Source organism: Periplaneta americana, chromosome 3 (genome assembly GCF_040183065.1).
Source record: "Periplaneta americana isolate PAMFEO1 chromosome 3, P.americana_PAMFEO1_priV1, whole genome shotgun sequence".
Taxonomy (NCBI): domain Eukaryota; kingdom Metazoa; phylum Arthropoda; class Insecta; order Blattodea; family Blattidae; genus Periplaneta; species Periplaneta americana.
In genome coordinates, this window is record NC_091119.1 from 128,900,984 (window position 1) to 128,915,390 (window position 14,407).

A 14,407-nucleotide genomic window follows, 5' to 3' on the forward strand; every position below is an offset into this window, starting at 1 on the left:
TATGATATCTTCATACTTGCACAAGTACCTTTCAGCACTACACTCATTTTGTTGACAACTCACTCACTCACTGCACTGGAACTACGACACATTTCACTGATTCTACCCTGATTTCACTAACACTTCAAAAACGTTTCACTGTTGAAATACTTTGCACTGCCACTATAACTATAAAACTTCACTGATACAAACACACTTCACTTACACAACACCCTTCACTGACACAACACACTTCTTCACTGATACAACACTTCAAATAACAAAATATCAATTACACCCTTTAAATAGTGTGTATAATATGCTACCGTCTATTAGTTAAGTCCTTAAACCTATTTTTAAATACATTTTTGGTTATTGGTAAAGCCTTTAGTAAGTCTGTAGGTAAAGCATTCCAGTTCCTAAAGGATTCCAGTCCAGTGTTAAACATAACATTTTATTTTGTGAGTAGGGATGTTTGCGAAACGAGGATACAGACAGTGTGAAGCAATCCTACGAGCAAAATATAATTATTTCTAACGTATTTCTAACTATTTTTTTAGACACCTGTTCATCGGTGTTGGCATAGAGGCAATTACTCCGACTTTTCCACTGCTGTATTCCCCCTTATTGTAATAGTGAAAAAGCAAGAGATGGTATAGCTCAATGGTAGAGCATGTGACTACAAATCGTGAGCCCTCCGATTGAAACGAAGTTGCTTCCTATTTTTATATAATTAAATACATTTTTTAAATTCTTTCATATACTGTAGTTATCAATAAAATGGTCGTTGAAGCAATGTATTTAATTTGTTTACGTTTCTTAGCGAAAAAGTCATTTTTAAAAGTAGGTCTGACTTTGTTTTGACTGCTTTATTCAACGGTTGTGATTGCTGCAGTGTGATATCTGGTGAGAAACAATTATTGACAGTCAGTGTTAAAATACTTTTTCCACTAGTGTTAAACAGTTTCGCGTACTACCGTATAACAGTCAATTTTAACACGCTTTCCTAGCGTTGAAGTATCTACTTTTAAGAATAGCAGCCTAAAACAAGAAAACTAAGCCTGTTCTTACATTTGTGGTCTTAAAACCGTGGAATTTATGCCATCACGAAAGTCCTTTTCTTTTATGAAATCGTACATTATAGCCTTGTGCCTTTTTGAGTTCACCAACAAGCGCTTTATTTTCGATTAAAAATAAAAAAATAAAAAAAAAACAATGCATCCAATAATACATTTAGACAACGAGAATACTCTGAATCATAGCCAACCAGAACCTAGATTCTATGTTCGTGAATTGTGAAGTCACATACTTTTTCAAATGGGTCACTGATAGAACTGAAATACATTATTATCTGAAATATAGAGTTACTTTAGGTTATAGGGTAATGTTGCCTATTTCCGTGATACACCTAATCCCGTGATACTTTTTAAAAATTGAATGTCAATCAAAGCCTTGCCGTTTGACCATAGTGCCAGACATCTCTCTCGAAAGAGTGCATCTTTCGCCTACTTTTGAGACATCGGTGAATTTTCTAGCAAGATACCCAATCCCGTGACATTCAATGAAAAAAGTATCACGGAATTAGGAAACTTTACCCTATAACTTTTATCCTTAATTAAGGATCTTAGAATCATTTAAAAATTTCAGTTATGCATTATTTAAGTATGACATAACTGATGCTACAAAACAGTATCAATGAGGAACCTGTTAAATGAATTTCCAAAAATATTCATTGAAGGTACGGTCCACAGTTTAAGAACTAGAGATGGTTCTATAGAGATTACAATTTCTTTCTTCTTCCTGACTGTAAAATAACAACTTATTCATTCCTCACACGAAAGGATTGTCTGGGTTTGTTAAAGAATAAAGAAAAAAACGTTATCACACTGTATGTGGTTAAGGGCTCTTTTTTCTTATCTTTTCTCCATTTAAGCAGTTCACTTGTATTGTTTAGTTAGAATAATAAATCCTTCATGCAATTGTCAACGGTTCAAATAATTTGAGGTTGGTTTTTCTTTAGACGATTCAAACCTAGAATTATATTCGATATGAATCGATACTAGTTGCAAATTATCGAGAAGGGTAATTAAATGCAGATTTGCTAGCAAGGTCTTCGACCCAGTTGTTGCTCCAAGATTTCTCAACCAAGTTTCTTGAATTCTTTCATATGTGTAAAATATGGGTTTCTCTTGAACGCGCAGGCTAAGAGCTTAGAATATTTATTTTTTATCTGTCGTTTACACACATGTACGCATCACAGGAGCAGTGACCGGTTCTAGACGTTTAAATGCGTTAGAAAGGAAGTGGTGAAAATGAATGCATATGTACTAAATTAATGCAAGACAAAAATTTGCTTGAATCCCCTTCTGCCGCCATATTGTATCATCAGTTGGTGTAGTGGAGCGGTTATCAGCCACTCCTCCATTGTGAAAGAGCTTTCCGGAAGTACCAACCAGTATCTCTGCTTTTTGTAAGCGCAGTATATTACGAACTATCACCTCTGGCATCAAGATTCGCAATTGTTCTTACGAAGCTTCTAGAGATGCGGACTTTTTATGCATAGAAAATCATGTCGCATTTGTTTAGCAATCGTCTTTTGTTATATTCGCTTATGATTTTATAATTATAGACTTGGACGTGATGGCTTGTTAAGGATGAAACAATTAACAAAAAGAGTAATTTAATTCCTATTATGTACTTAAGAGATGGTAGTACGAATGAGATACGAGTAATAGTCTTAATAAATATCACTTGATGAGATATATCTTAAGAAAAGCTTTAAAATGTTGCATAATAATGCAGAGTTAAGAAAATCTCGATTACTTGTAACACAGCAAATGTTATCTTAAAGTTTTATTACTATAATCGCCACATGACAATGATACTCTTAGCTAACATATTATTACATTCTTAAATGCGATTAAACAAATTATTTATTATGAAAATATCTGTTTACTGTTATACACGCTACCTAACAAATGATACCCGAAGAAAATTTTATTATAAATGAAAACGATACTTTATGAATCATGTATCACTTTTATAATTGCAACAAAACTACAAATTTATTATAAAACTGATATTTAGTTGTGATACATGTAGCCTAAGAAAGATACTTTCTTATGGCTTTTAAGGAACTCGCAGGTTCATTGCCGCCCTCACATAAGCTCGCCATCGGTCCCTATTCTGTGCAAGATTAATTCAGTCTCTATCATCATATCCCACTTCCCTCAACTCCATTTTAATATTATCCTCCCTTCTATACCTCCCCAAAAGTCTCTTTCCCTCCGGTCTCCCAGCTAACAATCTATAGGCCTAAGCATTTCTGGATTCGTCCATACGTGCTCTGCCTATCTCAAACGTCTGGATTTAATGTTCCTAATTATGTCAGGTGAAGAATATAATGCTTGCAGTTCTGCGTTATGTAAACTTTCTCCATTCTCCTGCAACTTCATCCCTCTTAGCGTAACAAAGATAGCTTAAGAAAATGTTGTTATAAAAGTAAAATGAAAGTGATACTTTAGGAATCATCTATTACTTTAATAATTGCAACAAAACTATCAATGTAATTATAAAACTAATATCTAGTTGTCATACATGTAGCATAACAAAGATAGCTTAAGAAAATCTTGTTATAAAAGTTAAATCTGCGAGGTTACCGTTATTAGCATCGGTGAATTTCGTGATAGCCAGAAATGAAAGCGATACTTAGCAAACATAATATGTTACTTTTACAATTGTGACGAAACAATTAATTTATTATAAAATATCTATTAATTGTTATACATTTTATATAACAGATTATGCCTCAAGAAAATTTTGAATAGGAGTTACATGAAACCGATAACTTTGGCAATCGTATATTGCTTTTATTATTGCTGCAAGACAGTCAATATATTAATAATATCTGTTAATTATTATACGGATTACACAAAAAACGATATTTAAAAAAAATTGTTACATAATTTACATGTCAACCATACGGTAAGTGCGCCAAATAAGGCCATGCTAATGTTTGCTTCGCTGGCATTTGGTTCTTTCTCAATGAGTACTTTTCAGATTTAACACAATTAGGAATTTATTCATGAGGAAATGGAAAACATATAGCTTTACTGTTAAATTGTATTATTTGTTATTAAAAATATCGATAATTTAACAAAGGGATAATTGGCCTTATTAGGAACAGGGGTTCCAAATAAGGTCAGCTCTGAATTTTCAAATTTTAGAAGTAAACAGAGTTGATAAACTTTTCAATTGATGGAGTAAACGATTGAATAAAAATATGTTTTATTTAATATAATAAACAAAACTGTAAGTCACTGCGAAAATGGTATTTATAGTATGAATAACATAAAACGTTTCAAATTACATCAGAACTCAATCATTTTCACATTTTGGGTACTCAAAATGTAGCTACAATTTTCTGTTGTTTTGTGATCCCAACACAATGTCCATGCACAGAGATAACGTTCTCCTGACGAATAAAACAGTACCAGCTTAATTAAGTGAAATGGATGAGTAAATTAATAATTAAATAAATAATTAAGTAAATAAATAAACAAAAATAAATGCAAATAATTAATGCAAATAATTTAATGAATTCTATTGTCCTAATAAGGCCAGCGCTTTTGTTTTATTTTGTTATGTGAAACAATCCTAATCTAAATTATATTATAAAACTATTATGAGATCTTGGAAATAAATAAAATATACTGGAATGATATACATAACACACTACGTTTTCATGAAATATATAAGGAGTTTAAAACCAAAAACGCACTTAACGCGTGGTAGTATCAACACAATCAGGTTCGATCACACAGCTTTCTTCCTCTACGCATACACTTCAACTGACTACAAGCGAGCGGTTGATATGCCTTAACATTTAGCAGAGCTTGCGAATGAGGAAGATGATGCTCTTTATCACTAAATACTTGACAGTTCTTCGTAAAACACTAATTGGCCTTATTGGTCTACATGGCCTTATTTGGCGCACTTACCTTATTAATTTTATAAACATCACAGCGCTGGTGACTCATAGTTTTCTACCCAAGTACAGGTCTTTCACTGCAAATCCAGCATTCTGTAATCTTTACTATTTTCCACTGTTCTTTTAGTCTTTGCATACGATCCATGTATCTTAGTCTTGTCCATCATCTGATATCTTCTTCTGTTCCGAATTTTCCTTCCGTTTCCCATTCGTTCCAGTGCATTCTTCGGTAGGCAGTTTCTTCTTAGCCGTAGCCTAGCAGATTCCTTTTTTTTTCTTCCTGATCAGTTTCAACATTATTCTTTCTTCGTCCTCTCTTTCCAAAACAGTTTTATTTCTTATTCTGTCTGTCCACTTCACACGTTCCATTTTTCTCCATATCCACATTTCAAATGCATCTAGTCGCTTCTCTTCACTTAGTCGTAATGTCCATGTTTCTGCCCCATATAATGCCACACTCCACACAAAGCACTTCACTAGTCTCATCCTTAGTTCTTTTTCCAGAGGTCCGCAGAAGATGCTCCTTTTTCCATTAAATGCTTCCTTGGCCGTTGCTATTCTTTTGACTTCATGGCAGCAGCTCATGTTACTACCGTATTTGCAACACACCCCATGTATCTGATGTTGTCCACTTGTTCCACTGCCTCATTTTGAATTCGCTCGTTTACCATCTTTATTTTTCTTCCGATAACCATGATCTTCGTCTTGTATGAATTTATCTTTTTCTCATACTGCGCTCAGCTGTCATTTAGGTCCAGTAGGCTATCCCTTAATATTATCTTCTCTTCTGCTAACAATGGCTGGTGAATAACGTAGGTAGATTTGGTAATAGAGGACAGCAAAATTTACCTAGATTTACTTGCGATCATATTTTTCGGTGTGAAGTACCGGTATATCAAAATAATTTGAAAATAATTCGATAACCGAAAGTTGACAATTTTTCTAAAAGCATTTAAAGAACATGATACATTTTGAGGAGATTAGGCTAGTTTTTACAACATTATTTCAAATTAATTTTATGGACTTGCAAAGGCTTAATAGAAATTAAACGTCTTAGAATATTACAGAAAGGAAGAATTGTATCTTAAATACAGTTAAATTCCTATCGGATTAAGAGGGCTTTCTTTCCGAGAATGTTATTAGTCGTTCTAAAGGTTAATATGTTATGTAGACTCCACCCACTTGAGGTCGTGAAATCTTAAAAGAAAGCTCAACCTGAATGCAACCGCTGAACTTTCAACTCCTACACTTTAAATCTTCCAGCAGCGTTATTTGCATTTCATATCTGCGATGTCACTCGTAGCAAGCCCCATAAAATACACGGTGTGGGTCATTAAACGATTTCTTGGCTCTCAAATCGCACCTATTCGCCATTTGCCTCGGAGAAGAACGCGCGGAATAAAACGAATTGCTTTGCAACATCACAGAACAAGATATGCAGGAGGCTTTGTTTCCTATATGGACTTGATTTATATTGCTTACATACGAAATATTACCGCTTTCTACTGCTTGCCCACTAATTACACACATTAAGTGGGGCTCTGGAATGAATTATATTCTGATGGGCAGGTGTAGGCTATGTGTAAGACGGGGGCTCGTGCATGGGGCACCAAGTTGTGGGTCAGCTTGTCTCCATACACGCAAGTAGCAGAAGTTCTCTGTTATTAATGTGGCAAAATAGTTCACTGGCCTTCACAATTGAATACAGGTTCATGTAGCTTCATTTTTTATTTCGTTTCTAAGAAGTTGATTTATGGGTTTCAGTAAGCTAGCAGAGGGCTTCTAGGAAAAATGTTTCGAATCAGGTGTCTACAGTACAGTATATTCATATTTGTCCTTGTGATGTTCTGAAGGTATAAGTCTAACATCAAAGGGGGTTGCTGACACCACTTCCCGGAGTTCTTCTGCGTATTCTTATAAATGATGACGAGAAAATCTAAAGTATATGCGTAGGATTAAACCAAATTCGGGAGTCTGAAAAACATTTTACGAAGAACTCTAAAAGAACTGAATAGTGTATGTTCATGATGTAACATATTTAGGCCTATATGTAGGCCTACACTACTGTACCAAGTTTGATTTATGGATAAGAAATTCAGATACCAATATATAATAGGCCTAAATAAATACTGTAAGATAGAATCAGTTGGAAATACATTTTTATGTGTTCTGAAAACAGGTAGTTATGTCGTTGAAACAAAAAATTAAATCCGAAATAATTATCTTTAATAATTATCTTTAATTAAAAGATATCCCCGGAGATTCATTGCCGCCCTCACATAAGCCCGCCATCGGTCCCTATCCTGTGCATGATTAATCCAGTCTCTATCATCATATCCCACCTCCCTCAAATCCATTTTAATATTATCCTCCCATCTACGTCTCGGCCTCCCCAAAGGTTTTATTCCCTCCGGCCTCCCAACTAGCACTTTATATGCATTTCTAAATTCCCCCATACGTGCTGCATGCCCTGCCCATCTCAAACGTCTGGATTTAATATTCCTAATTATGTCCGGTGAAGAATACAAAGCATGGAGTTCTGCGTTGTGTAACTTTCTCCATTCTCCTGTAACTTCATCCCTCTTAGCCCAAAATATTTTCCTAAGAAGAAGACTTTGCGGATATCACACAACGCGTGACCACGGTGCTACGAGCGATTCCACAAGAAGCGTTTAAATTTAACTTGTTTTCGGTTGATAAGCATAAGTTTTAAATTAATGTTGTATATCTGTGTATATTGTATCGTTATATTACAAAACAACTATTTTAATTATTTACTAACATATTTATTATGAGACTTATAATTTATTGTCAATTTCTCCGGAAATTTTTGAGACAAACATAAATAACAAAATGTATGAAGACTCGCCTAGTTAATACTGCTTCATCCATGATCTTAAACATGTGAGTTCATTCACATGCTCCGAATTAAGTGCCGCTCTACGTTTAGTAACAATATTTCCTGCAACATTGAACACGAAGAAACTTTTTTTTCTGTCAAGCACTTCTCTACAATCGTTCAATTTAAATCCAAACGTTTCACCGAGTTTACGTCTCAAATTCTCATATGACATAATGGAGTTTACACTTTGCACAAACCACACAAAACTGATTTTTTTTTTCTTTATCAAACTAAACATACAACCTTCATACACAAACTCAGTACAGAAACTGCAACTGCAAAACTACAGCGGTCGAAACAGAAGACTGGCTCCTATTGTAATCGAATTATCAGATTTTAAAAAGACAAGAAGGTAGTTACGCTCTCACTTGCACACAGTGTAAACATGGTTATTTTAAAAGGGATGAGGGGGACGAATCCCAGAAAAATATGTATTTCATATGCTAAGAAGATGAGCTGACAACAAGATGGACGTTTTCTTGGAAAACCATAAAACTTAATAAGGGTTTCGTATTGTGTTTCAACTTTCAATAGAGGTAGTCTAATCCTCATATTTCCATTCCTTTCTGAAATGTTTGTGCAAATATTTTTCCTACTCTAATTGGTTACAGTTGGAAATAACAGTACTCGTGTGCTTTTAAGTAAGCCATTTCCGAGAGAAAAATATTGTCGAAATTTTTAGTATGAGTTTGTATTAACAAAATAATTAATATCAACTACAACTGATTAATTTTAATCCACTCGATTATTCGATTAAATATTTTTGATCGATTAATCTTACAACAGAAATTGATCCATTAATCGATTAACACTAATGTATATATGTATATATATGTATATGTATATATGTGTATATATATGTACTGTATATATATGTATATATATATATATATACATATCTTATTCATAATATGGGTACTAATGTTGTTATTCCTCATCACGTTTTTATAAAAAAAATATCTTTACAAAAAATGTATAAGAGAGCATCTCTAACCATTTGGAATAAAAGTGTGCCTGAAGTTTAAAAATATCAAATTAGGTCGGTGCCCTTTTCAGGCACTGAAATAGAAAAAATCGGAAAAGAGGGCGCGCGCGTGCACGCACACACACGGACAGGCACACACACACACACACACACACACACACACAGAATTAAATAGACTTTCCTGAATTTTTCAAGGGCAAACGAAAAATGGAAATTCAACTGTTTTAAACCAATTTATTATCCCGGTGCTTCAATTAACTCTAATACCACAGAGGACGACCATCTTCGTTTCTTATCGCGTCAATTTTCCACTATTATGTAATATGCTGTCATCTAGTGAGCAAAAAGTGAACATGAAATATATAGTAACGAGTGAACGAACGATATCGCCGAATATAAATGGAAATGCAGATTCGTTCATACTGGTATCGGATCAGCTGTGAATCATATGAACGAAATGGACGAATCAAATAAACCAATCACTTTAGTGAATCATTACAATTGAATATATTCTTTCAAATGAATCAGACTTCCCATCTCTACTGTACACACCGAACATCATACCGCTGGCAAAGCTTAAAAACTCGTTATGTTTCCAAACAGAGAAACACACTTCACCACTGTATCATGAGTTGCAAGTATGGATATCTTAAAAATTGACAGTGGAACTCATGTTTTTTTTTTTTTACTAGCTGACGAATAAATGTTAGAAAAGCATGAAATCGTCAGTAACTCGTTTTCTCAAAAAACCTGACTCATACCCTTCTTCAACCATACCTTTGATGAAATTGTCAATGCTCAAAGTACGCAATAATAAGCATAGCCCAACTAAAGCAAAGTGAACTTAAAAAACGGACATTACTTAGGAGACGACTTAATACTTACGTTTATTAATAGGGTAATTATCTGTGAGACATATGGCATTGTTTCTGCTGAAGCAATTTTTTAGGATCTATGCTGAACAATTTCAGGCGACGATCTTGCTCCACTTTCACATTATTTCTCTTCCTATTTATTTTTTCTACTGGATTCGAGAAACCAAATTGACTATTTATGTTGTCCGGAATGGTAGTAAGTATTTCGAAGTACTATATCTGAATATTCTGTTTATATTTAGTTATTTACTTACAAATGGCTTTTAAGGAACCCGGAGGTTCATTGTCGCCCTCACATAAGCCCGCCATCGGTACCTATACTGTGCAAGATTAATTCAGTCTCTATCATCATACCCCACCTCCCTCAAATCCATTTTAATATTATCCTCCCATCTACGTCTCGGCCTCCCCAAAGGTCTTTTCCCCTCCGACCTACAAACTAACACTCTATATACATTTCTGGATTCGCCCATACGTACTACATGCCCTGCCCATCTCAAACGTCTGAATTTAATGTTCCTAATTATGTCAGGTGAAGAATACAAAGCATGGAGTTCTGCGTTGTGTAACTTTCTCCATTCTCCTGTAACTTCATCCCTCTTAGCCCCAAATATTTTCCTAAGCACCTTATTCTCAGACACCCTTAATCTTTGTTCCTCTCTCAAAGTGAGATTCCAAGTTTCACAACCATACAGAACAACCGGTAATAGCCTATAACTGTTTTATAAATTGTAACTTTCAGATTTTTTGATAGCAGATTAGATGACGAAAGCTTCTTAAGCGATTAATAACACGCATTTCCCATATTTATTCTGCGTTTAATTTCTTCTCGAGTGTCATTTATATTTGTTACTGTTGCTCCAAGATATTTGAATTGTTCCACCTCTTCGAAGGATAAATCTCTTAGTAACAAAAATTCTAAGAATTTCTTTTAATCGAAAATGACTCTTGCAGTGCTATCCGGTGCACAGTCCGGGTCTGTGAACTTCACAAGATGGAAAACTGAATGAGTCAAAAACCGTTAATAACAGAGGACTTCTGACCCATTCCTTGCTTGTATTTGGCGCTGAAAACTATTTGAAATTTTTGTGCAACATCTTAATGTGAATATTGTACACAGCAAATCGTTGGCTAGTTTTTCTTTTGATGTGTGTAGAAAATCATGGAGATGGTCCGCGACAGTGCTAACTGAATTGGAAAGTGAGCCTCGGAGCCGAAAACTTTGGAAAGGCGTAGAAGATTGTCATTGCTTAACCTCTTATTGGCCTCTAGACCTTAAGAAGTTATTCTGTCTTTTCTATATTTAAAGTTCTTGGAACATAATCTTTGTACACTGTGTGTCTTAATGCACATTCATTGCGTTTTTGCGGTTTCTTGATTTATTTTATTTTGTACGATTTACGTAGTCATGTCTTTCCGTTTATAGGAGTGCCAAATGTAAATTACCACAAGGAAGTATTGACAAAGCGTTTTGTAGATAGACGTACAGTAATACTACTACAGAATGCGTTACAATAACGGGTGACATCCCGTATAGTATAGTGCAACTTTCTACAAAAATTTGTGTATGTGTCAAGTAGATTGGTTTTCCTTCCTTGTTAAAAATGACGTATTTCCTCTGGTTGTAGTTACATAAGGAAGGAAAATTCATTGATAAGTTTGTGAATATGCTTAAAGGAACATCATCATAAACATATACAATTTTAAAGTTTCATACTCGGATACATTTCATCTTCAGTGTTGTGAGCATTTTGTATCAACTCTATGTATAGTAGCGATATTTTTGACATCTGATCAACAGGGATTAATGCCACTGCTTCAGGCTTACAGAATACGAACACAAGACAAAGGATGTTGAATGATTTTCTAGGGAAAGAGAATAAATCTCCGTTTCTCTCCTAGAATCAACCCTCTAGATTTGTAACTTCCTATGGTACCGTTGGAGTTACTGTTATGAATTTACCCTCATGTTAAAAAATTCGGCTCGCGATAGGATCATCTTGGCTGTCTGCACATGCGCGGAATGCACGGACTTGTCTAATAAAAACCTAACCTTCGTATATGCAAGATGTGTAACCGGAACACGAAGGAAAATTCTTGATTTGATCTGAAATGTACATGCGAAAATAAATTCAGGTAAGGATTACGCTGACGTTGCATGAGAGGTCCGCGTATCCGCCACAGCCAAACTGCTCCTGTCGCGAACCCCTCCTTCAAAAATGGCCGGAAAATATAACAGATCACTTGCACTCCAACACGTGCCAGGTTATGCTGTTGAATAAACGCGACAGACCGATCCAGTGGTGGACTGTAGGAAAGGAGCTAGTGGTGGAAAGACGACGGTGGCGACATGAAGAAGACGACGATGGATGCGACTTAAAGAAGACGACGGTGACGCACGAAGAAGACGACAATGGATGCGACATGAAGAAGATGACGACGGAGGCGGCATGAAGAAGACAGTGATAGACGAAGAAGACGACGATGGAGGCGACATGAAGAAGATGACGGTGGCGACACGAGGACGACAGTGGCGTCGGGGACACGACGACGACGACGTGGGGGTAGCATACGGTGGAGACTAGCATTGTTCATTACAGGAGGTTTGTTTAGTTCAAGTTTGTCGAGTATGGCGAAGTTCGATATGCGCTAATGTTCGCTCTGCAGAAGAAGATCTGACGTGTTTGTTCCTCCTCTACTCCCATCCCTTCATATTTTAACCGCTTAAAGATTTTAATACAGCTATTGCATTAGTTTTTTTTACATGAAATAAGATGAAGTTTGTAATATATTGGTTGCCTCTCTCTTTCACGACACTAGTGGAGACACGATGCAAGCGACGACGCCGGTAACGACTCGACGGCATCGGTTAGGACTATTACTAGTTGAGTGAGTAAATATTTCCATGGAAATGAAATGAAATGAAATCGGTGAATGAAATCCTTTTCTTATAGACAGTTTTTGTGTATGATAGGATATTCAATAAAAAGAACTGACAGAGAAAAATGGATGTAATCTACTGGAAAGGAACCTGCCCCATGTCCTCTTTATTCGAATCCTTGAAATTTCATATCCAAATAAAGCTAGTTTTCAGATAAAATGGTAAGCCACTTGAAATATGACTGTGTACCGTCGTCTATATTTGAATATACATAATACGCTCATACTACATATCCTACTACATGTAAACCAGTTCCTAGAACGACAAATGTTATTCCAAATTTTCCATATGTTTCCATCTTTTCTCTGATCGAAATCGATGTTAGTTTTATTTTAGTAAGAAGTTCTCACAATCTGACTGAACTGCGGTTGTGTCTTGTAACATCTAAATCTTGTAATTCGCGTTGCCTCATGTAATTGGAATGCTTCAAATGAACTGCATAGCAGCATTCTGTCTGATAGGTTCTTGTGTTCCGGCATACGAGACGATACCGCAAATGCCACATTGTGGGGAGGGAGTGTTGTAGTGAGCAGGACATTGTGCCGTGTGAAAGCTTCTCCCAGAATCTCTTCCTGGAGCAGAACGGTTTATTAGACAATGGGGCTGGGTGATAGATTTCACCAACTTCCCAGCCGCTCGCCAGACAAAAGTAACACAGATAACTCTTAATTCCGATGCTGTGAAACAAAAATTATTGTAGCGTGCGAAGCGAAATATGTCCCTCTTCATGCCTCTCTCTCTTTCTCTTCTTTTTGTAGGATTTATTCTGTTATTCTTGCTATTTTATCTTGAGATTTCGCCATGCTTGTCGCCTCTGTAGGAAGTAACATCAATCAAAGTGGAACAGATAACGCCATATATGTAAAATTGTCGTAGCTCAGGGTTGTACAACTGCCGGCCTACCGTAGACATTTTTGTGTGTCTAATGGAATTCTATGTTCATTCTTTTAAACTACAGACACTCTTAGGTGTAAGCCAGATGGAAAAAGTTAGTAATTTGATAGTGGACGGTGAAAGTAATAATACTAGATTTACTCATGTTTGTAGATGGTGTAATATTATGGTGTGGATTCTGAAGATGGACTCCAACGTTGGGTCTTTCAATTAGAACTAATTTCTGAGGAATATGGGATAGAAATTTAAGTTAATAAGACTAAAGTAGCTCACCCTTTTGAGTAACGGTTAGCATGTGACATGAGCGGGCCTGGTTTCAAACCTTGGTTGGGACAAGTTATCTGCAATGCTTGGAAAAAGTGGCATAAGTCAATTTCCACAAAAATATTTTGTTACCTTATTGACAAATTACGGAACATATGCTCGATTGGAAAAGGAGACATAAGTATTTCTCCCATTAGAATAATTCATACAGAAGAGAGAAGAATCCAAAAAGGATAGCTGCCCTTGAAAAAAGGGTACCGAGCGGTAACAGCACCTAAATTAATTGTACATAAAAATATTCTATTTTTCTATTTTTAATTTTATTTTTATTTTATTTTATTTTTATTTATATTTTGGGAGGCAGCTATCCTCGACAGGAATAATTTATTTTTCATATATAGAACTGTACAGATGGTTATTTACAATTAGCAAGGAATGTCTTAAAACATTAATGGCTATATATTGAAGTTCCAAAAGATCGATACGGAAACGATGAAAGAAATTGATACAAAATCTTAAGATAGTGCCCCTTGCACCAAAGAGCAAGTCAATTAACTTACTTCTCAACGACAAACGG